General features: G+C 44.2%; 1 protein-coding gene across 2 annotated transcripts in view; it reads right to left on the bottom strand.

The window, feature by feature from the left end:
- The window catches only part of BRWD3 (bromodomain and WD repeat domain containing 3), a 1,637,103-nt gene that overhangs the window by 1,571,561 nt on the left and 43,658 nt on the right, over nt 1–21,884 (bottom strand). The window lies entirely within an intron of this gene.

Here is a 21,884-nt window from a genome sequence, read left to right as displayed (position 1 = left end):
TATATATTCAAAAACAAATTGCCCTCAGCTTCTGCCAAAGCACACAACATTGCTCCGACCCTCCGGTCATATTCACACAGGCATGCCTTCCTGCTCCACCTTTGATTAATTTGCCTGGCGCGTTTCAGGGTCGGAACCCCGTCTTCAGAGGCAGCGAAAATTAATAACCAGAGTGACGTTGCACTTAGCACACGCCCACTGGGGGGCTTGTTAATTAAAAAGCCGCTAATACAAAGGTAAAGCGTTTCCTGAGTGTAATTTTCGCCGCCTCTGACATACAATTGATATGTGATAAAAACATGAAAATCGTAGTACAGGTAAAATATATATGGCTGTGAAATCGCAATAATTTAACGTAAACAATATACGTATATGGCTCATGTCAATTTCAAATAACAGTACCAATCTGTATTTGTCTTCCTGCTTAAATGCTTGATGAGTACCCATTTTAATTCTCCGGCTGAGATGTGCAAAATCGCAAAAGAAAGTGCCAGAATATCCCTAAAGTGCTATAAAGATCTAAATTGATCATCATAAAGTGCTGATGCCAATTATACTCCAATAAATAAACAACAACTAAAACCACTCAGTAATTCGGTAATACTCCTACTTAAAGTTAAAAAAGACTAAAACCATAAAAACCTGCCGCTTTCTTATCAGTCGGAATTTAAGAAATCATAAACATTATTAAATCATGCAAAATGTCCAAAAACAAGTGAGGCTTTTACAGAAAATGGTACAGGTCCTCCGTATTGTTTAACCAGTTAGGTGTCTTACTGTCCAATTCCAAAAACATGTTTGATTCTAACTTTCTCAACATCTTTTCCATGTTGCCTCCCCGTCGGGGTTTAGGAATGGCTGCCACAACAAAATACTGCAAACAACTGGGATCATTATTGTGCATTAATTTAAAATGCCGGGCCACCGGGTATGTAGAATCGTTATTTACAATTGCCCTCAAATGCTGCAGTATTCTGACGTGCACCTGTAGCTCTGTGCTACCCACATATCTTAGACCACAGGTGCACGTCAGAACATAAACTGCAAACTCAGTTTTGCAATTAAAACAACCTCTGATAGCGATTTTCTCAGAGCTAAAAGGTGTTGAGTATGAGGTAGTATTAACCCCGAACCTACATGTTCTGCAGGAGGAGCACTTAAAAAACCCCAGCCTTGGCTGTAGCCATTTAGTGGCCGTTGCTAATTCGGGAAAAGTCTTCACAATCTGGGTAGTCATGAAAGGGCCCTTATTATATGTGATCGTGGTTTGAGAAGGTAGAATGGGAGCCAAAGCTCTATCTGTCATGCTCATTGGCCAGTTACTTCTAATGATAGACCTGATGCTCCTCTCCTGTTTGCTGAAGGCAGTAATCAATCTAGGAGTACTGGTAGAGGTGTCAGGTTTTTTCCTATCAATCACATTGGATAAGAGAGTGTCCCTCGATTTCATCTCAACTTTGTTGACTGCCTCCGTCAATAACCCCTGGCTCTAAATCTTTGTAGGGCTTACTGTTTGCATGTAGTGAAATCCTCATCTGTGCTACAGATCCGCTTAAGGCGTATTAACTCCCCTAACGGGATGCGCTTAATTGTGTGCTTAGGGTGCGCACTACTGACGTGTACGGTTGTATTGCCAGCTGTGGCCTTCCTGTGTAGAGTTGTTGCAATGCTCCCATTTTTGATGCATATGTTAACATCTAGGAATTCTACCTTTAACTTGCTGATCTGAGAAGTGAATCTTAGATTGACCGTGTTAATGTTGATTCTATCAATAAAATCCAGGGCACTCTTGTCATCACCCCTCCAAATAATAAGAACATCATCGATGTAACGCCTCCATTGAGCTACATGGTTGCAGTAGTCAGAATGTAATGCGCGCTTCAGGACTTGTTCCTCCCACCAGCCTACATGTAAGCATGCACAGCTGGGGAAGAAACAGGCCCCCATCGCCACACCCCTCTTTTGTATGTACACATCATTACCAAATAAAAAGAAATTGTTATTGAGACACCAAGTCACAAGATCTAAAAGCATTTTGTTATGGATGTAAGAGTCCAACGGTCTTGTATCCAGGAAATGTTTCAAGGCATTCAGGCCTGTTTCATGTTCTATACTTGTATACAAGGATTCAATGTCTAACGCTATAAACAGCAAATCCTCCACCCATTGTACATCTCTTAGCTTGTTAAATAGATCACTGGTGTCCTTTATAAAAGTAGGTAGTTGTTTTACCAAATCTTGCAAGAAGTCCACATATTGCGTTACATATTCCCCTATACTTCCAATGGCAGAGATGATGGGTCTGCCAGGGACTTGGGTAACTTTCTTGTGAGCTTTTGGCATTAGATATAACCTAGGCATAATTGGATGTTCTACATGTAGGAAATTATATTCCTCTGATGATATGCATCCATCTCTTTTCCATTGTAACAGCTTGTTGTTAAGTTGTTTTTAGCTGTGTGATATTTTTTCATATCTACTTTTTCATAGCAAGATTGGTCCTCGAGATGTCTTTCGAGCTTCTGTTTTGTAATCCTTTTGAGGCCAGATGACAATGTTGCCTCCCTTATCTGATTTGGTAATTACTATTTCATGGTTCCCACTTATTTTTTACATGAGCTTTGAGTACTGTATTTCTTGACAGCTTTTTTGACGTCTTCTATGTTCGATCTGGTGATGTAGTTTTTTTATTTATTCCGTGAAAACCTCATGAAAAATATCGATGGCGTCCTGAACTGTTCCCATGAGGCACAGGGTCGGACTGATTTTCACATGGCAATGTCCGAACTGAGGTGGCGGAGTGGGCTAAAGAATGATGATGGATTAAACCCAGATCAGTTGACTGGGGGTGAGTGCTTGCAATGTTCAACACTCCGTCCATAATCCCCTTTGGTTTCGCTTCGTCAGGGGTAGTTAGTGCGATATACATGCAATTACAATACAATACAATGTAATATATAAAGATACTGGTTCTTTTTATAAATTGGTGTGGATCTCCTTCTCCCCATTTCGCTGCTCCCAGCCCCCGCAAAGATGCTGGAAACTCATCTAAACCAGCATCTTTCAGCTTTCTTGGAAACCTCCGGCCTCCTAGATCACTCGCAGCATGGTTTTCGGAGAGAGCATAGTACTGAGTCGGCCCTTACCATCGTGCTTGATAACATCCGCACAAATGTGGATAAGGGCCTGACGTCCCTCCTCATCTTGCTAGATCTCACGGCTGCGTTTGATACCCTGTCTCCCTCAGTGCTAACATCTCGTCTGAGGGAGTCAGGGGTCGTGGGGTCAGCCCTCAGTTTGCTGACCTCGTTCCTTGGCCAGAGAGAACAGAGAGTCATGTTGGGGGGAGTTCCTATCTCCATCCCATCCTGTGCAGTGTGGGGTCCCTCAGGGGTCGGCTTTAAGCCCGACCCTCTTCAACATCTATGTGACCCCACTTGCCAGGCTGATTAGATCTTTTGGGATGGAGGTAGTATCCTATGCTGATGACACGCAGATCCTGATGTCTCTCGCCCAACCTTCCATCTCAGCTGCCTCCAATTTCAGACATTGCATGGAGGCAGTGGCTCAATGGATGATTTGCAATTCATTGAAGCTCAATGGCGAGAAAACAGAGATTCTGGTGTTCGGAGGCAAGAAGGATATCTGGTCGTCGGAATGGTGGCCACCATCTCTGGGCCAGTGCCCTACTCCCACTGCCTTGGCCAGGAATCTAGGAGTCATGATCGACCCTACCCTGGGGATGAGTCATCAAGTAAACAGGACCATCTCTACCTGCTGGGGCATAATAAACATCCTGCGGAAGATAAAATTCTATCTCTCCTTTCAAGCCAGGAAGCAAGTGGTAGTTGCTCTAATAGGATTGAGACTAGACTATTGCAATGCCCTACTTCTAGGCATCAACAAGGGCCTCATAAGGAGACTCCAAATGGTACAGAATGCTGCTGCAAAATTTGTACTAGATCTACCCAAGCGGGCTTCTGCTACGGCTGCAAGGAAAAGTCTGCACTGGCTCCCGATAGAGTCCAGGATTGCCTTTGAGTCCCTCTGTTTGATCTATGGGGCTCTGGCCTCAAAGGGGGTTAGAGGCCTGAGGGAACTGTTGGTTCCCTATTCCCCTGCCAGAACTCTGCGCTCAGCCAACAAGTCCCTGCTGGCTTGTCCCAGTGTCCGCAGAGCCAAATGGGGTGGTAGAGCCTTCTCAACCTTGGCCCCTAAGCTGTGGAATGCGCTGCCAACTGAGATTAAATCCCTCCCCACTAAGCAAGCCTTCTGGAAGATGCTCAAAACGTGGCTATTTGCCAAAGCCTACCCCTAGCTCTGGTTTTGCCTTTTTTGATTTTCTTTGGTTAGGCGCCTTGACGCCTTCGGGCTAAGTTTGCGCGTTTATAAATCGCATTTCATTCATTCATCATTCTTATTAATATTATTATTATTATTATTAAGGTTTTTGTAGAGCGCGCAGTAACCCTGGGGCATCCCGGCGCTAGAACCTGGTAGTCATGAGGGAGAGCGGCGGGAGGGACGGGGAGATCAGGGGAACAGATGGGTTTTCAGTGCTTTCCTAAATTGGAGGAGAATTGGTTCGGTTCTCAGTTTCCGGGGGAGACTGTTCCACAGCTTTGCCGTGTTCACTGAGAAGCGGCGGCCTCCCGTACGGGCTCTTTTAACTTTATGGACCGTGATGAGAATCTCATGGTTTGACCGGAGTGATCTGGTGGCTTTATAGGGGATGATACAGTCTTTGAGAATAGGTGGTCCTTTGTTGTGGAGAATTTTATGTGCCAGGCAGAGGGCCTTGAAGACTACCCTTTCTCTGACTGGTAGCCAGTGAAGCTGTTTCAGGGCTGGCTTGGCCGAAGATCTGGCCGGGGTGTTGGTCAGAAGTCGGGCGGCCACGTTCTGGATTCTCTGAAGGGTGTTGAATGTGGCTTCCGGTGCTCCCAGATAGATTGCGTTGCTGTAGTCCAGCCGAGACAAAATGAGGCCCTGGATCAGCAGTTTTTGGGAAGTGAAGGGGAGTAAGGGAAGCACCTTCCTGCATGCCCTGAGGAGTCCAAAGCATATTCCGGCCACTTCTTTTGCCTGGGATCTAAAGGTGAGGTCTTTTTCCATCCAAACCCCCAAGCTTTTGATTTCATCTTTGGGGATAGGGGGATCACCCAAACAGGTAGGCCACAAGTTGGGCGGCAGGGAGGGCCCTTTTTGTCCGAGCAGCAGGATTTCGGTCTTAGACCCATTAAATTTTAGAGCCGAGGAGTTCATCCAGTCGTGGATTTCCGTGAGACACCCGTGTAGATTGGAGGGTTCTTGGTGCGGGTGTGAGAGGGTCACCACCAACTGGGTGTCATCGGCATAGTTGACAATCGTCACACCAAACGGAGTGACCACCTCCTCCAAAGGGGACATGTAAACGTTAAATAACGTTGGGCTCAGTGAAGAGCCCTGCGGTACTCCACATCGGAGGGGAACCGCCGGGGAGCGACCGTCATTCTCCCAGACCTGGAAGGAGCGGTTATTAAGAAAGGACGTTAGCCATTTCAGCGCCATACCCTTCACTCCAATGTCTCTCAGACGCTGGATCAGGACCTGGTGGTTGACAGTGTCGAAGGCCGCACTGAGGTCCAGGAGGATCACTGCCACTGATCCTCCTGTATCCAGAATGCTTCTGGCCTTCTCTACTGCCGCTAGGAGGGCGATGTCGGTGCCCTGTCCAGGACGGAAACCTGTCTGAGTTTCTAAGCAGGTTGTTAGTTTCTAAAAAACGAGATAGCTTTTTATTAACAAGTTTTTCCGTGATTTTGCTATTCGCTGGGAGGAGGGAGATTGGCCTATAGTTGGCTAAATCCTGGGGGTTTAGTGAGGGTTTTTTCAGGAGACCCTTGACTACTGCTGCTTTCCAGCTGGGAGGGACTTCTCCCTGTGAGAGGGAAGCGTTAATGAGGGTAGTGAGCGGCGGGATCACCGTGGGGGCCACTTTTTTCAGGAAGCGCAGTGGAACCGGGTCACTGGGGGAGCCACTTTTGATGGATGCAAACGTCACGGCTACCTCCTCCGCGGTTACAGGACCGAAGGTGTCGAGGGAGGGTGCCTGGGTGTTGAGTGGTGGGATGTGACAGGAGGGGGGGTTGGGACTGTCCCCACCCGTGCGACCGGTATCGGGAGAGGGTAAGGAGGCGAGAATTGTTTGAATTTTCTCATCGAAAAATGTTGCCAGCTTTATACATTTGTTTTCTGCGGCTATGGGGTCCAGGGGTTTCGTAGGGGGATCTGGGTGGTGAAGGAGTTCTTTTAGGATGATAAAAGATTCCTGAGCGGAACAGGATGCTTTTTTAATTCTTTCCTCATAGAAAGACCTCTTAGTTTTCTGGAGCGTGAGCTTGTAGGTCTTTAAGGAAGAGCGAAATGTATCTTTCTTCTCTGTTGACTTATCTTTCCTCCATGTGCGTTCGTTCCTTTTGCATTCCTTACGTAGAGTATTAAGTTCGGTGGTGTACCAGGGAGAGGGGTTAACTCTCTTGGTTTGTTTAAGGGTGCTGGATCGGGGAAGGAGGCAGTCTAGAGATTGGGTGAGCCACCCATTAAATTCTGAATCCGCAATTGTGGGGTCATGGTTAAGGGAAGGGGTGGATTCCCTGAGTTTGGCTGCCCATTCTTCAGGCATGAGTTTGTGCCAACGCCTGGTAAGGGTTCTGATTCTAGGCTGTTGGGGAGGACAGATGTCGAGACTCCATTCAAAGGGGATCAGGAAATTATCTGTCCAAGGGAGAGGGATGTGCGCACGTGTTTTAAGGTCGTAGATGTTCGTGAAGATCGGGTCCAGTAACTGGCCCTTATCGTGGGTGGGCTGTGGGTTCGTTAGGCAGAGGCCAATGGACGAGAGGTCAAGCCGCAGTTCCGCTGCGGGGGCGTCGGACGGATCCAGGAAATGGAGATTGAGATCTCCTAGTAGAAGGAAGTTGGAGGAAGTCGTGGACTTGAGGGTGACATACTCCATGAGTCTGCTAGGGAACTCGGCAAGTGGGCCGGGGGGGCGGTATATTAGTAGGCCCGACATGGACGTTTCTGGTGAGATTTGTACGGTGAAGTGACAGCTTTCACTGTCTTTAATTTTTCCGTCAGTAGTTCTGCACGTGAGGGGATGTTTGTGTATTATAGCTAACCCACCTCCTCTGCCACTTAGTCTATTCAATGAGCAGATTTGGTAGCCGGGAGGTAGGGCATTCACAATATCCGGGCCATTGTCAGGGGTAAGCCACGTTTCTGTAAGAAACAGAATGTCGAAGGCGTGTTCTTCAATAAGGAGTTTTAACTCGTGAGCATGTTTAACGAGCGACCTACAATTCAGTAGGCCTAGCTGTAAGCCCCGACATTCTGATCTTGCACGAAGCGTGTTGCAGAGGTTGCAGGTGGTGAAAAGATTGTCTCCCATATGGATGTAGTTGCAGGTGGGGTGTTTAGGTGGATTCAGGGCCAAGAGCCTATCTCGAGTATAAGAGAGGTTGTGCCCCGCAGAAATGGGCATAGTGACCGGGCCTAGGGCCGTCCTGGCCCGGACGGGCCCAGACGGGCTTGCCTTAGGCACGCCTTCGGCGCGCGAACGGCGCGCCCGCTGCGCCCGTCCGCTGCGCGTACGGTGTAAGCACATACTATCAAGGGGGGGGCGTGGCCTCGAGTGGGCGTGGCCTCGCATCTCGCTGTCAATGGCGGCGCGAATAGTTAGGGAAAGTGAATTCCACCGGCAGCGCTAAAATCCGCTGTGCAGCGAGTGACTTCCCAACAGAGTTTTAAGGTGCCAGGAGTGGCGAGCTTTTAAAATCACAGGTAAATGGTGACACACAAATTTTAAAATGAGCAGGCAAACTCCCGGCTTTTCGCCTCAGGAGTAAACAGATTCTGACTCAGAGCGCTTGTATTCAGCGCTTTAAGTTGTGCGAGGCGGGGGGCGTGGCCTCGAGTGGGCGTGGCCTCGCGTCTCGCTGTCAATGGCTGCGCGAATAGTTAGGGAAAGTGAATTCCACCGGCAGCGCTAAAATCCGCTGTGCAGCGAGTGACTTCCCAACAGAGTTGAGTCGTGTGTCACACTGATTGACCATTGTGTGCATTTTCAGATGTCTTGCACTAGTCTGTGACCACACTACCCCTTAGAAGAGCACCTTAGGATTGCCAAAATAAGCCCCTCACTCATATGGGAACCCTGGACTCTTTGCATGATATATCTCATTTTGATATATCATGTAAAGAGCCACCTTCCTACACATGCAAAGATACATAAGTGATATCCGATACAACAGAAAAATGGATGAAATGATCTTAAGACCATTTGCCCTGTTGAATACTGCAGCCTATTACACACAGCTAATAAATGAATTACAGTTGTGGGCATCCGATTAGCAATAAGAAACTGATTTTTTATTTTATAAGTCACACTTGCATTGTATTATGATGAATTGTTTTTTTCTCTGGAAACAATTTTATGGATCACGTTTCTTTAATATAATTTTCAGAAAGAGAAAATCTATGCAATGACGCCTGCAACCCAGTGGCCGGCAAATTATTTATATAGTAGTAAACTGTAAGCTCTAGTCACCACAACAAACTTAGATAAGCCTCATGAAACAACAGAGGAACCACAGAATATAGGGAAAATATCATATGTATTAATAGCCTGATACAGTCAAAGTAGACACTTGTATCAGTTATGTATCTATACTGGGGGCTCTATGTTGCAACCAACAATGATTGATTTTACTAAATGTTGTCAAGTGGCAGAGCCAAAAGGATATGTAGCAGTTTGATATTTGGGACAGGCCAGCTCCCTGAATTCTGTGGAGGAGAGGAATGGGGCTCACACTCCAGAGAATCCTTTATCTTTATGGTCTATTGACATGGCCAGCTTTTCCATGCTCTAATGCACCCAGATTAGTGATAACCAGTTTCTTTTTTTTTCTTTTTTCTTTTTTTAAAGAATTTTATTTGACAAGCAAGTCAAAGAGATTAACATATCCAAGTACAGAATCAGAAAAGTAAGATAAATCTAATTCAAATCGGTGCATGTTCATATTATACAAAACACAAACAAAAGTTATGGAAAAAAAAAAAAGATAGATCCTAATCAGGACAAATCATTAATAATTAATAAACCATAAACAAGAAGAACAGTCATGATCCAAATCATTACTGGCATTGCAAAAAATTCCCCCATATCTTGGCAAACTTTATTTTTGTTTTAATTCCTCTATTCCTAGCAATAGCATCTTACATAGTGTAAATTTCGAGGACCAATGTCCACCATTCAGTTATAGGAGGAGGATTCTAAGAGATACAAGCCCTAGCAATCACGAGTCTGGCACAAGCCAGTGTAATATTTAGCAGTTCTTTATAGATAGGGCTAACCGGGTATATGGACAATAGTACCGCGGCTGCGTTGAGTGAGAAGTTAATTAGTTGGTTTTGCGTTAAAATATTTTCTATGTCCGCCCAATATTTAGCTAAAGTTGGGCATGAGTATAACATATGTATGAGGTCTGCTGCCACCAGACCACATTTAGGACATTTAGTACGATCATTGTTAAAATTATTTTGTGTCCATTTAGAGATTTGTAGTGGAGTGTAGTAAAGTTGGCTGGCCGTTCTATAGGATTGGAGTTTCAGGCTGGAAGACTGGACAGCTTTAGTGATGTTGACTAAGGCAGCAGAAATATTCTGAATTGTCACATTATATCCTAGGCTAGCAGTCCATTTTAATGCCAGTCTAGGAGCTTCGTCAAAGCTATTCTGACTGAGACACTTATATCCCAAACTAATTAATGATTTTCTATGCACGGAATAAAAACAAGCCCATATATCTGAACTTGTAATTTCTATCAAATTCATTTTCCGTACTAAGTAGTCCCTGATCTGAATGTATTTATATCTCATTTTTTCAGGCAGTTTATACAAAAGTTGCAATGTTTCAAATTGTAAAAGACCATCAATACCATACAGATCTCCTAAAGTCTGAATACCAAAGTTGGCCCATTCTCGACCAGTTTTATCTCTAAAAATATCTGGAAGCCAGGGATTGTCCCATATTGGCAGCTCATTATGAAAAAAAGAAGTGTTACACTTGGTCAACATCTGTTTCCATATGAATACGGCGTCTCTCGCAGTCTTAAATTTTACGCGTTTGAAGTAATTTGGGAATTGTTTTGAATAACCACCAAGCATAAATTGGTGAAAAAAATATTGATTATTAGGGGCAAATGGGCTACGCAGCCGGCCTAAAAAAGAAGCGAGAAAATAGGCCCTGAAATCTGGGAAGTTCAAACCTCCCTTTTCAGATGAGAGTTTTAATATCGTCATAGACCTTCTGGCCTTCTTATAGCCCCAAACGAAACTACTTAAAATGCCATCTAATTTCTTAAAGAATAAGTTATTAACGCGGCAAGGTATGGAGCGAAATAAATATAAGAACTTCGGCAAAATGTTCATCTTAATCAAATTCATACGGCCTATAAGGTTTAAAGGGATCTTATGCCATTTTTTTAAAAGATTTGTAACTTCTTTTAATAAAGGATCATAGTTTAGTGAATTTATATGATCAGTTTTAGATGATATCTTTACCCCTAGATATACTGCAGATTGACATAGTCCCTGCACAGGTAAATTGGCCTGATAATTCATGATAACCTGTGTTTTATTTATATTTAATTTATAACCTGAAATGATCACGAATTTATTAGCTTCTATCGTTATCCCTATTAGTGCATCCGTTACATTGGTGGTATAAATCGCTATATCATCCGCATATGCGGTAATTTTTAGGTTTTACCTTCATGCAGAATTGGCGCAATCTTAATTTGAGCTTCCAAAGCGTTAATGAATGGCTCCATGGAGAGAGCAAAAAGCAGGGGTGATAGCGGACATCCCTGCCGCGTCCCCCGTCGAATTGGAAAAGTAGACGAGAGTGCCCCAGCATAGCTGATTCTAGCGTTAGGATCCTTAAATAATGCCTGAATACTTCTTAAAAAACGCCCTCTGAAGCCAAACTGTCTTAGAACTCCCCACAAATAGTCCCACCCCACTTGGTCGAACGCCTTCTCTGCGTCTAAAAGTATCATACCGAGTGGGGTGAGATTAGTTGTAGCCACGTCAAAAGCGGTAATAGCCATGTTAACATGCATGGTGGTGTCCCTCCCAATAACAAAACCATGCTGCTGGTCATTTACCAACTGTGGCATAAGAGGGGCTAGTCGTATAGCTAAAAGTTTAGAATAAACTTTAGCATCAGAGTTTATCAGAGATATAGGTCTATAAGACCCACACTCCACAGGAGGTTTATTTTTTTTTAAGAAAAACATAATTTTAGCTGTCTTCCAAGAGTCTGGTGCCTTCCCAGTAGCACCAATTGCATTAATGACCAGACAGAACAGTGGTAGAATTTCATCAGCACAAATTTTGTATACCTCAATGGGAAGTGTATCCTCCCCAGCCGCCTTACTAGATGGAAGAGAGGTAACAGCAAAACGGAGCTCTGTTAATGTGACCTCTTGTTCTAATTGATCAATACATGTCTGTTCCAGGTATATTGCTTCAGGTAAGTTCTTCTCAATATAAGATTGTAACTGAGCATCAGTGCCTCTACTCTCGGGGGTATATAGATTTTCATAGTATGAAACAAATTGTCCCAAAATTTGTACTGGTTGAGTATATAAAACATTGTGGGGACCCTTAATAGCTTTAACCAAGGTTGTTGCACGATCATCTGCAACTTTATAGACCAAAAGCTTCCCGACTCTATCTCCACATTCATATTGAGATAATTTATATTTGATCATTTTCTGAGTGTTTTAACCAGTTTCTATGCTCAGGTATTTTCTCATTGCCAAAATGTCATAGCATAGGTTGTCTAGCTGCGAACAGTGCCAATGCCATTTGCTTACCTCTGATGGAGGTGTAGTAGGTTTGTCTGTTTGTAAGGGAGGCCTATCATAGTGTAAGCTTGAAAGTGTTGAACCTCGACAACAGTAGTTTTGTCTAGATCATATAACACCTCACTCCAGTAACGTGCCAGTTTGGTGCACTGTCAGAGGAGACAAACAAACACCCCTCAACATCCACATCCTCTCTAATCTGTAAGGATGCCACTCGTGTAGGCATGCAATGGTGTAATACAAATAGGTTACCTGTGTTATGGTTTCCCTGCAAGCAGAGGAACACGCAACTGTACGTGCTCTGTGAAACATGCCTTCCCATTCCTGATTAGTGAGATTTCAACCCAGTTCATCCTCCTGCCTATTTTCGTCTGAATATTAGATCATGGGATGGCAGTTCGCCAGAGGGAGTACAGTGTAGAGAGTAGGTGCCTATAGTTATTTTTGGAAAGTAGCCATTCCACAAATTGCTTAAGAGGTTTACTGCCTGCTGCTTTTATCGCCCTGTTAAATATCCATTGTCCGATTTGTGTGTAACATTTTATTGAGTTGCTTGAATGGGATCATTCCCTCCTAATCATTGGACATTACCCACTAGTTACAGTCTATCATTTGGCAAGCTTGAAAATGGTCTCCTTATAATGCTGGGGTAAAACCACAGGTTGGAAATTATTGAAGTAAGCAGGGAGAGGAACGTTAAGAGGTAATGCATTTCAGCTATTGAGTCCCATACAAGTAAGGTAGACCGCATGACTGGGAAGATGGGGTGGAGTAGAGGCTCCAAAGCCTGTGACCTCTACACAGCTGTGGAACCACCCATACATGGATACCAGCGATCTGCTGGTTCATGAAGCCGAATGCTTTTCTGACTTTTCCCTGCTGCATTCTAAATTAGACCAAAGTTGGGAAGCTTGATAATGTGAAGTGTTAGGGATACCCATGCCTCCCTCCCAAGTGTGTCTGTATAAATGGGCTAGGGACATCCGACCCTTCCAGACAAAGGTGGTTATTTCCTATTGCAGTAACTGAGGAATATTCAGAAGAGGTTGTAGTTAAATTGATTGAAACAAACAGCATCTTTGAGAGAAAATAGGCTTTTTGCAAGTTTATCACCATTTTTATCAGGCTTGGGCATGGGCATGACATTCCGCGCGCTGTGTTTTTTCTGCTCCGTGTGGAGTTCTGAAAAATTCAGCAGAGCAGAGTTTTTTCATCGCTCACACTCGCCATCATTAAGTTGGCACACGAGGAAAATATGATTCCAGATCACCTTCATATTACACCCACAAAACCATAGAAATTCTGCACTGCAGTTATAGTTACAGTTATCTCCAGTAACTATAACTCGTGCCTTATGGTACCTATAAATCACACCCTCAATATGCACTGCTAATTACCCCACATATTATATCACTCATAGCATCCTTTGTGATATCTTTTTGACACTAACCCCATCACATTTGCTGTAAAATAAGGGATGAGAAAATTGTGGGGGCATTAATTATATTGATCTCAGAACACGCATTATAATTACTTGAGATACGTATAACTGCTGAATTGCTATGGTTTGTGCGAGTAAGATCTGAACCTAGCTATAACGTCTCTGGAAGGAGAGAGAAAAAAAAACACACACACACACACACACACCTTTGAGCTAGTTCACTCCTGACATTAATCTGTACAAGCATCTAAACTGCTTGCATTCATGATAGCGTAGCACATGACACAATAGGACTGCCCACTTAAGCAGCTATCTCTGTTGTCCTGCAACTGACATTATTAGCTTAACCACCTCTTAGGGATCTCCATTTTAACTTTTTATAGGCCCCATTTAATTGCTTTCCTTCGCCTTGTCTCATATTCATTTTTAGAGCATACCACATCTCCCCAGATAGTAGAGATGGGCTGCTTATTTGCCGCTCATTTCTTCTACAGTGATCCACATCCCACAAAGACAATGCTTCTAAGCCATACAGCTATCATGGAAAGGTACTGTCCATATTGCATCATTGTTTTACAATTCCACAAAGTCAAACAAAGTTGGATTGTTTGCCTTTCAGCCAGGTTGGAACTTTAAACAACAATGCACAACGTGCAATATCATTTCAAGGAAGCCACTGATTGCTACATGTAATGTTAATTGATATTGCAATAACATACTAGCCATGTTTAGGTGGCTGCATTCTTTTTTTCTACTTTGAGTCATCTTGAATATGTTTTTAAATGTATGTGTGTGTTTTATTGTGGCTGTCAATGGGTAAATGCAAGATTGAATTAGTGGGTGTATAAATGGATGCATGAGTGTATGTTTGGGTTATAGAGTGCATGAATGATGACTTATTGAATGCGTAAGCCCATCAGTTACTGAATACATTTTTGTTTATAAGCCAGTCATACTGGCACTGGCAATGCTGGTGTGTGTTGCTGCAGTTCCATTGACAGTTATAAAAAGATCTATTGCTGCAGTCCTATCATCAGCAGCAAGATGTATTTGCAGAAAACGTATACTTGTATTAAAAGGTAGCAGCAGTTACTCTCACTAGCAAAACATACTTTGAAATAATTTGGGCCAGTTTAATAAAACCACTTGTAAATGCAAGTTTAACTTACATGCAAAGTGCCTGAATATAAGATTCATAAAAACTGACTTTACATTCCTTAATCAATGTACTGCTATCCAATATCACGCCAGAATGGAATAATGTGTGAATAAATCCGACACTAGGGGGAGCAGTTGTTCCAGAGCAGGGATGCCCTGTTAAACCTGAAAACCTGAAAACACCCTCACATTTAAGAGCTTGTGAGGATTCATAAACTTTTCGTTGATCAATTCCCACCCTGGAATATAGTTCCTACCACCGGCAACCGTAACCAGTAACATTTTGGACCATGTGACGCTAATGTCCATGAAGTCTTCACATGGAAACAGTTTTGGTTCATTTCTATGGCATGCCGCAGGTCACATAAGTATGGTAAAAATAGTCTTTGACACTCAAAAGGGCATTCTGATCAAGAAAACATGCTGGGATCCATGAAAATATATTAGGTAAACAAGGGGGACCCTATAGGTAGCTATGGACCATGGGTATCAGTTAAACAAAGAAACAAAAGGTCCTAAGCAATTCAAAAATACAACTTAATACTATATAGACCACAATAGGCTGCTATATATTTTTCCTTGCCCAGCCGGACAGGGAATTTATTTTAGATTGAATAAAAAAAAAATTAAAGTCTGAATACATTTAGCAAAAAAACAATTTCTGCAGTAAGGCATAGTCCTGCACCGTACTTAAGAGGTTAACACAGTAAGAGTGAAAAAAATAGAATAGGAAGGAAGGGTTTCTTCAGGCAAGAAGAGAGAGCGTACTGGGCACTTTTTAAGTCAGTGTTATCAGTGTATCCCAGAGTAGCACATACAAACAGTAAAATACAATGATCAGATGTATGACTACTAGAAAGAGTCGACGTTTCGATCCCGCGCTCTAATTACAAGGGGATCATCATCAGGACTTTAACAATTAGAATTGCCTGGTTTAAACAATATACACGCCTGTTGAGGAGAGAACAGGGAGAAAAGGAAAAAACAATGTCGTTTTAAGTAGGTTCGAAAGGTAGGAGAGGTCAGCTTGACCGCATTTTACACACTATTTACAATTTGCAGTATCCGGAATCGCAGTGATGAAGTGCTGCCAGAGGGTGTGGTTTGAGGTTGACGAACAATAGTGTTTTGTGCATTGGTTGAGTCACAGGAGTAGTTCTATTATCCTGAGTGCAAAAAACCGTGGTGCTTTGTGCGTGTTTGTGGCGCAAGGGTTGATTCACAGGAGTAGGCCAATCCTTGTAGTGAAAAGCTAGCACCTCCGTGGTTGTGAGGAGGGAGCCAGCGTGAACAAGTATTTGTTACAGTGTTGGTTCCTTATTTAGCAGTGGTTTGCCGAATAATGTTCCACGGGAGCTTACTTTTACAATAGGCAAATCCCCAAATAATTAATAAGGGAAATTGCTTTCCCAAGGCACACCGATATTTCTAAGTTCGGTAATTTTGGCAGTGAGTGCTGCTCTGTCATTCAGAGAGCGGTCGAGGCATGCTTGTGTGCTTACCTCCGCGAGGGCTCGTGTAGGGCAAGGGAGCGTACAGCGACACAGCTGGAAGAGCTTATCTGTCACAGCTCTTGGTCGTGAAATAGCGCCGTGGGCTCTCTGTTAGGAGCAAGGAGTTAAAGAGAATCATGCTGGTTGAATGTTTGTCGAGTGTCAATAATAAGGTTTAAAAACATACCCTAGGCTCTATTTGAATGCTGGAGGTTGCGAAATTTCCATTTGGGACAGCCATTGGGTTACCGCGGGTTTAGTAGCCTGGCGGTTGAAGTGCGGTCGGTAATACAGTAAGATAGTAATATTCGCTAGGAAGGGAAGGACAGCGCGGGTTAGTAACCGGGCTGATTTGGGAAGGAGATTGAGGCGAACCTGCGGAAATTGCTCTTACCAGGTTATTAGAACGATGTCAGGGTGTGCAGACCACAGCGCGATGCAGATACAGGTCTCGAGCTGGTCCGGAGCCTAGTGACTGCCGGTAGCCATGTTGATTATATCGTGTGCCTTCGTGGTCATGTGGTCGTGACCCGGAGCACGTGACGAGGGTGTGTGTAAGCCCTGGGAGACTTTACACAATGCGGCGGCCATCTTAGGGTGGTTGAAAAGATAATGCAATATGTAATATTTGTGGAGTAACCAGGAATTACGGCGCAAGTGCATAACAGTGAGACACCAGACTGGGTAGTCCAGTGTGTGAAAGAATTTACAGTGTTTTAAAAAAATAATAATTTTGGGGACGAGCCGCGCAAGTGATTGTGACAAGATTAGAGCTAATGAGGACACATAGTATGTAATTAGCTCTTGGGTGCATGTCTACCGAGATGCACAAGGAACATTGGTTGCTCGTAAGTGGACCTTGTTCGATTGGCCATGAGAAAGGGGGAGGAGAGTAGACCAAAGTCTGCTGTGACAATAGTGAGTGTTAAAAAACGGCGTAAGTGACTTATACAAAATAATGACATGTTACATTAGAGCATTACACATTGAGGCTCAAAACCATATCTGTTGGGGACATTCTGTCATATGATTTGGGCAGTCCATGGTGCCGTAATGATTACGGGGTACCCCATGTATCCTTGGGTATAGATTGAAATTGTTCTGAAGGCAGTGCTCTGCATTTCAGATGTTATAGAAGAGTTGTCCAGTCCTCACTTCTATTTAGTCCTGTCCGTATGGTGTTGAACTGGATTATTGTCTTCAATTCCTCTCGATTCAGGAGTTGGGCTAGGTTCCCGCCCCTTTGTGGCAACTTGACAGCTTTGAGGATTGTCCACTTGATGTCATCCGCGGTGTGGTTTAGTTCAGTGTAATGTTCAACCAATGGGGCATTAGGAGTCCCGCACCTTATGCGGCTCCTGTGCTGGCAGATGCGGGTCTTGGCCTTTTGGGTTGTTTGACCCACATACATTTTTGGGCAGGGGCAGAGAATTGCGTAAATAACATTACAAGTGTTACAGTTGGTGAAAGATTTCATTTCAACAGTGATGTCATTGTGACTGAAATTACGAGCCTCAATTGTGTAATCACAAACATTGCAGTAACCACATTTCACATGGCCTAACATTGGTGGTAACCCCCAGTTGGATTCGATGGTTGATTTTGGGGCTGGGGCTGGGGCTGGCAGGGCTGCTCTAACTAAGTGATCTTTCAGGTTCTTGCTTTTTCGGAAGGCAAACAGAGGTCGTTCTAGGTTAATCGGTCCTGCATTAATTGTTGGCCAATGCTTTAAAATGGATTTTCTGATTTTGTTTGAGACAGGGGAAAAGGTGGTAACACAGGCTATCCTCTCTGTCTTTTCGCGGGTCTTTGGTGTTAGTAAAACGTCGCGTGGGCAGTACCATGCCCTTTTTGACGCAGTCTTGACTAGTCTTCTTGGGTAGCCACGGTTTTTTAGTTTGTTTGCAAGGGTGCTAGCTTCCCTGAAATAGTCAGTTTTGGACGAGCAATTCCGCCTTATCCTCAGAAATTGGAATAAGGCAGTGAGTCTTTCAAGGCCCTCGGGTGGTTGCTGTTATAGCTGAGGAGAGTGTTCCGTTCTGTGGGCTTTCTGTAAAGGCGTGTTAACAATTCGCCTTCAGTGTGATAAATAGTCAGGTCAAGGAAAGCGATTTGTGTTTTATCATGGGCAAGGGTGAAGGAAAGGTCCGCGCAATTATTATTGAGCCAGTGTAGGAACAAATTTAGTGAATTAATGTCAAGGTTCCAAATCAGGAAAATGTCGTCTATATAGCGACGCCATAATCCAATTCCTGATAGGAATGGGTTCCCATCCGTCAGGATTGAGCCAGTCTCAAGTGCATCCATGAAAGAATAGCCAGATTGGGGGCAAAAATTGCCCCCATGGATGTACCCTTTATTTGCTTGTAGTATGCGTTGTCAAAAATAAAACAGTTTCTAGACAGGCATAACTCAAGCAGCTGAAGAATGAAAAGGGTAGGCACCCTGTGTGGGCGAGGACGGGAGTCAAGAGTTTTCTGCATGACTAGTAGAGCCGCTGTCTGGGGGATGTTTGTGTACAGCGACTCTACATCCATGGTACACAGTGTGTTGATTGCTGGGTCAAAGGGATAGTGTTCTACCAGGTTGATCATCGCCATACTATCCCTTACGTAGCAGGCTGTAGAAGGCACAAAATCTTTTATAAAGAAATCCACGTATGCACCCAAGGGTTCCAGAATTGATCCGCAGGCTGAGACGATTGATCTCCCTGGGGGTTTGTCAGTGTTCTTATGAACCTTGGGGAGAGTATAAATAACTGGTAGACGGGGGCTTTTTACATTGAGGTAGTTAAGTTCCTTTTTACTCAAGTAACCCTCGGCACATGCGTCCGATGTTAGTTTTCCATATGGTGTCCTGGATATTTTTAGTGGGATTTCCTGGCAATCTTTGGTAGTGGTCTGTGTTTCCAAGTTGGCGGAGGACTTCGCCTTTGTAGGAGTCAATGTCCTGGAGTACAATTCCTCCTCCTTTGTCCGCACTCTTTATTATGAGTGATGAATTACTCTTCAGTGTACTTATTGCATCTTTCTCCTGACGGGAAATATTATATGGAATGTACAGCTTTTTCTTCTCAAGGTCAAGGAGATCTTTTTGGACTAATTTTTCAAAGGTTATGATTTCGGATGGTATCATACCTGCAGAGGGCAAAAATGTGGATGGTGGGCGGAAGGGTGTGTTTGAGTTAATGGAGGGGGAGGGGTGTAATTGAAAGAAAGCCTTGAGACGGATCAGCATGAAGAATCTCAGTAGTTCCATCTGTAGTTCCATGAAATTCGGCCGGATAGTGGGTACGAAGGATAAGCCTTTTTTCAGGAGGTCAAGTTCTGGGTCCAACAGTGTGTGCTTTGATAAGTTAAAAATGGGTATTATTTCTGGTGGATAATACTGAGGATTTCTGAGGATAAGGTGGACTTGCTCGTCCAAAATTGACTATTTCAGGGAAGCTAGCACCCTTGCAAACAAACTAAAAAAAACGTGGCTACCCAATGAGACTAGCCAAGACTGCGTTAACCACATCAATGCTATGCATTTTCCCGCTGTGTGCTGGAAAATGCAAAAACACATGTACCATGACGAGCTGGGCTCGTCATGAGCGTGCGAGGAGGCTACCTCATGACGAGCCCAGCTCGTCATGAGCGTGGAAGGGGTTAAAAAGGGCATGGTACTGCCCACGCGACGTTTTACTAACACCAAAGACCCGTGAAAAGACAGAGAGGATAGCCTGTGTTACCACCTTTTCCCCTGTCTCAAACAAAATCAGAAAATCCATTTTAAAGCATTGGCCAACAATTAATGCAGGACCGATTAACCTAGAACGACCTCTGTTTGCCTTCCGAAAAAGCAAGAACCTGAAAGATCACTTAGTTAGAGCAGCCCTGCCAGCCCCAGCCCCAAAATCAACCATCGAATCCAACTGGGGGTTACCACCAATGTTAGGCCATGTGAAATGTGGTTGCCGCAATGTTTGTGATTACACAATTGAGGCTCGTAATTTCAGTCACAATGACATCACTGTTGAAATGAAATCTTTCACCAACTGTAACACTTGTAATGTTATTTACGCAATTCTCTGCCCCTGCCCAAAAATGTATGTGGGTCAAACAACCCAAAAGGCCAAGACCCGCATCTGCCAGCACAGGAGCCGCATAAGGTGCGGGACTCCTAATGCCCCATTGGTTGAACATTACACTGAACTAAACCACACCGCGGATGACATCAAGTGGACAATCCTCAAAGCTGTCAAGTTGCCACAAAGGGGCGGGAACCTAGCCCAACTCCTGAATCGAGAGGAATTGAAGACAATAATCCAGTTCAACACCATACGGACAGGACTAAATAGAAGTGAGGACTGGACAACTCTTCTATAACATCTGGAATGCAGAGCACTGCCTTCAGAACAATTTCAATCTTTACCCAAGGATACATGGGGTACCCCGTAATCATTACGGCACCATGGACTGGCCAAATCATATCACAGAATGTCCCCAACAGATATGGTTTTGAGCCTCAATGTGTAATGCTATAATGTAACATGTCATTATTTTGTATAAGTCACTTACGCCGTTTTTTAACACTCACTATTGTCACAGCAGACTTTGGTCTACTCTCCTCCCCCTTTCTCATGGCCAATCGAACAAGGTCCACTATACCAGTAATTGTTTTAATGTATAATACATTCACTTGCGCCGGCTCGTCCCCCCCCAATTTTTTTTTAAAAACACTGTAAATTCTTTCACACACTGGACTACCCAGTCTGGTGTCTCACTGTTATGCACTTGCGCCGTAATTCCTGGTTACTCCACAAATATTACATATTGCAGTATCTTTTCAACCACCCTAAGATGGCCGCCGCAATGGTGTAAAGTCTCCCAGGGCTTACACACACCCTCGTCACGTGCTCCGGGTCACGACCACATGACCACAGAGGCACGCGATATAATCAACATGGCTCCCGGCAGTCACTAGGCTCCGGACCAGCTCGAGACCTGCATCTGCATCGCGCTGTGGTCTGCACACCCTGAAATCGTTCTAATAACCTGGTAAGAGCAATTTCCGCAGGTTCGCCGCTATCTCCTTCCCAAATCAGCCCGGTTACTAACCCGCGCTGTCCTTCCCTTCCTAGAGGATCTTACTATCTTACTGTATTACCGACCGCACTTCAACCGCCAGGCTACTAAACCCGCGGTAACCCAACGGCTGTCCCAAATGGAAATGCCGCAACCTCCAGCATTCAAATAGAGCCTAGGGTATGTTTTTAAACCTTATTATTGACACTCGACAAACATTGAACCAGCATGATTCTCTTCAACTCCTTGCTCCTTCCACAGAGCCCACGGCGCTATTTCACGCCCTGTCCGACCAAGAGCTATGACAGATAAGCTCTTCCAGCCGCGTCTCTGTAAGCCCCTTTGCCCTACACGAGCCCTCGCGGAGGTAAGCACAAGAGCATGCCTCGACCGCTCTCTGAATGACAGAGCAGCGCTCACTGCCGAAATTACCGAACTTACAAATATCGGTGTGCCTTGGGAATGCAATTTCCCTTATTAATTATTTGGGGATTTGCCTATTGTAAAAGTAAGCTCCCGTGGAACATTATTCGGCAAACCACTGCTAAACAAGGAACCAACACTGTACCAAATACTTGTTCACGCTGGCTCCCTCCTCACAACCACGGAGGTGCTAGCTTTTCACTACTAGGATTGACCTAACCCTCGCGCCACAAACACGCACAAAGCACCACGGTTTTTTGCACTCAGGATAATAGAACTACTCCTGTGACTCAACCAATGCACAAAGCACTATTGTTCGTCAACCTCAAACCACGCCCTCTGGCAGCACTTCATCACTGCGATTCCGGATACTGCAAATTGTAAA

Source organism: Lissotriton helveticus, chromosome 4_1 (genome assembly GCF_964261635.1).
Source record: "Lissotriton helveticus chromosome 4_1, aLisHel1.1, whole genome shotgun sequence".
Lineage (NCBI taxonomy): Eukaryota > Metazoa > Chordata > Amphibia > Caudata > Salamandridae > Lissotriton > Lissotriton helveticus.
The sequence above is the reverse complement of the archived record's forward strand: the minus strand, read 5'-3'. Positions and strand labels throughout refer to the sequence as shown.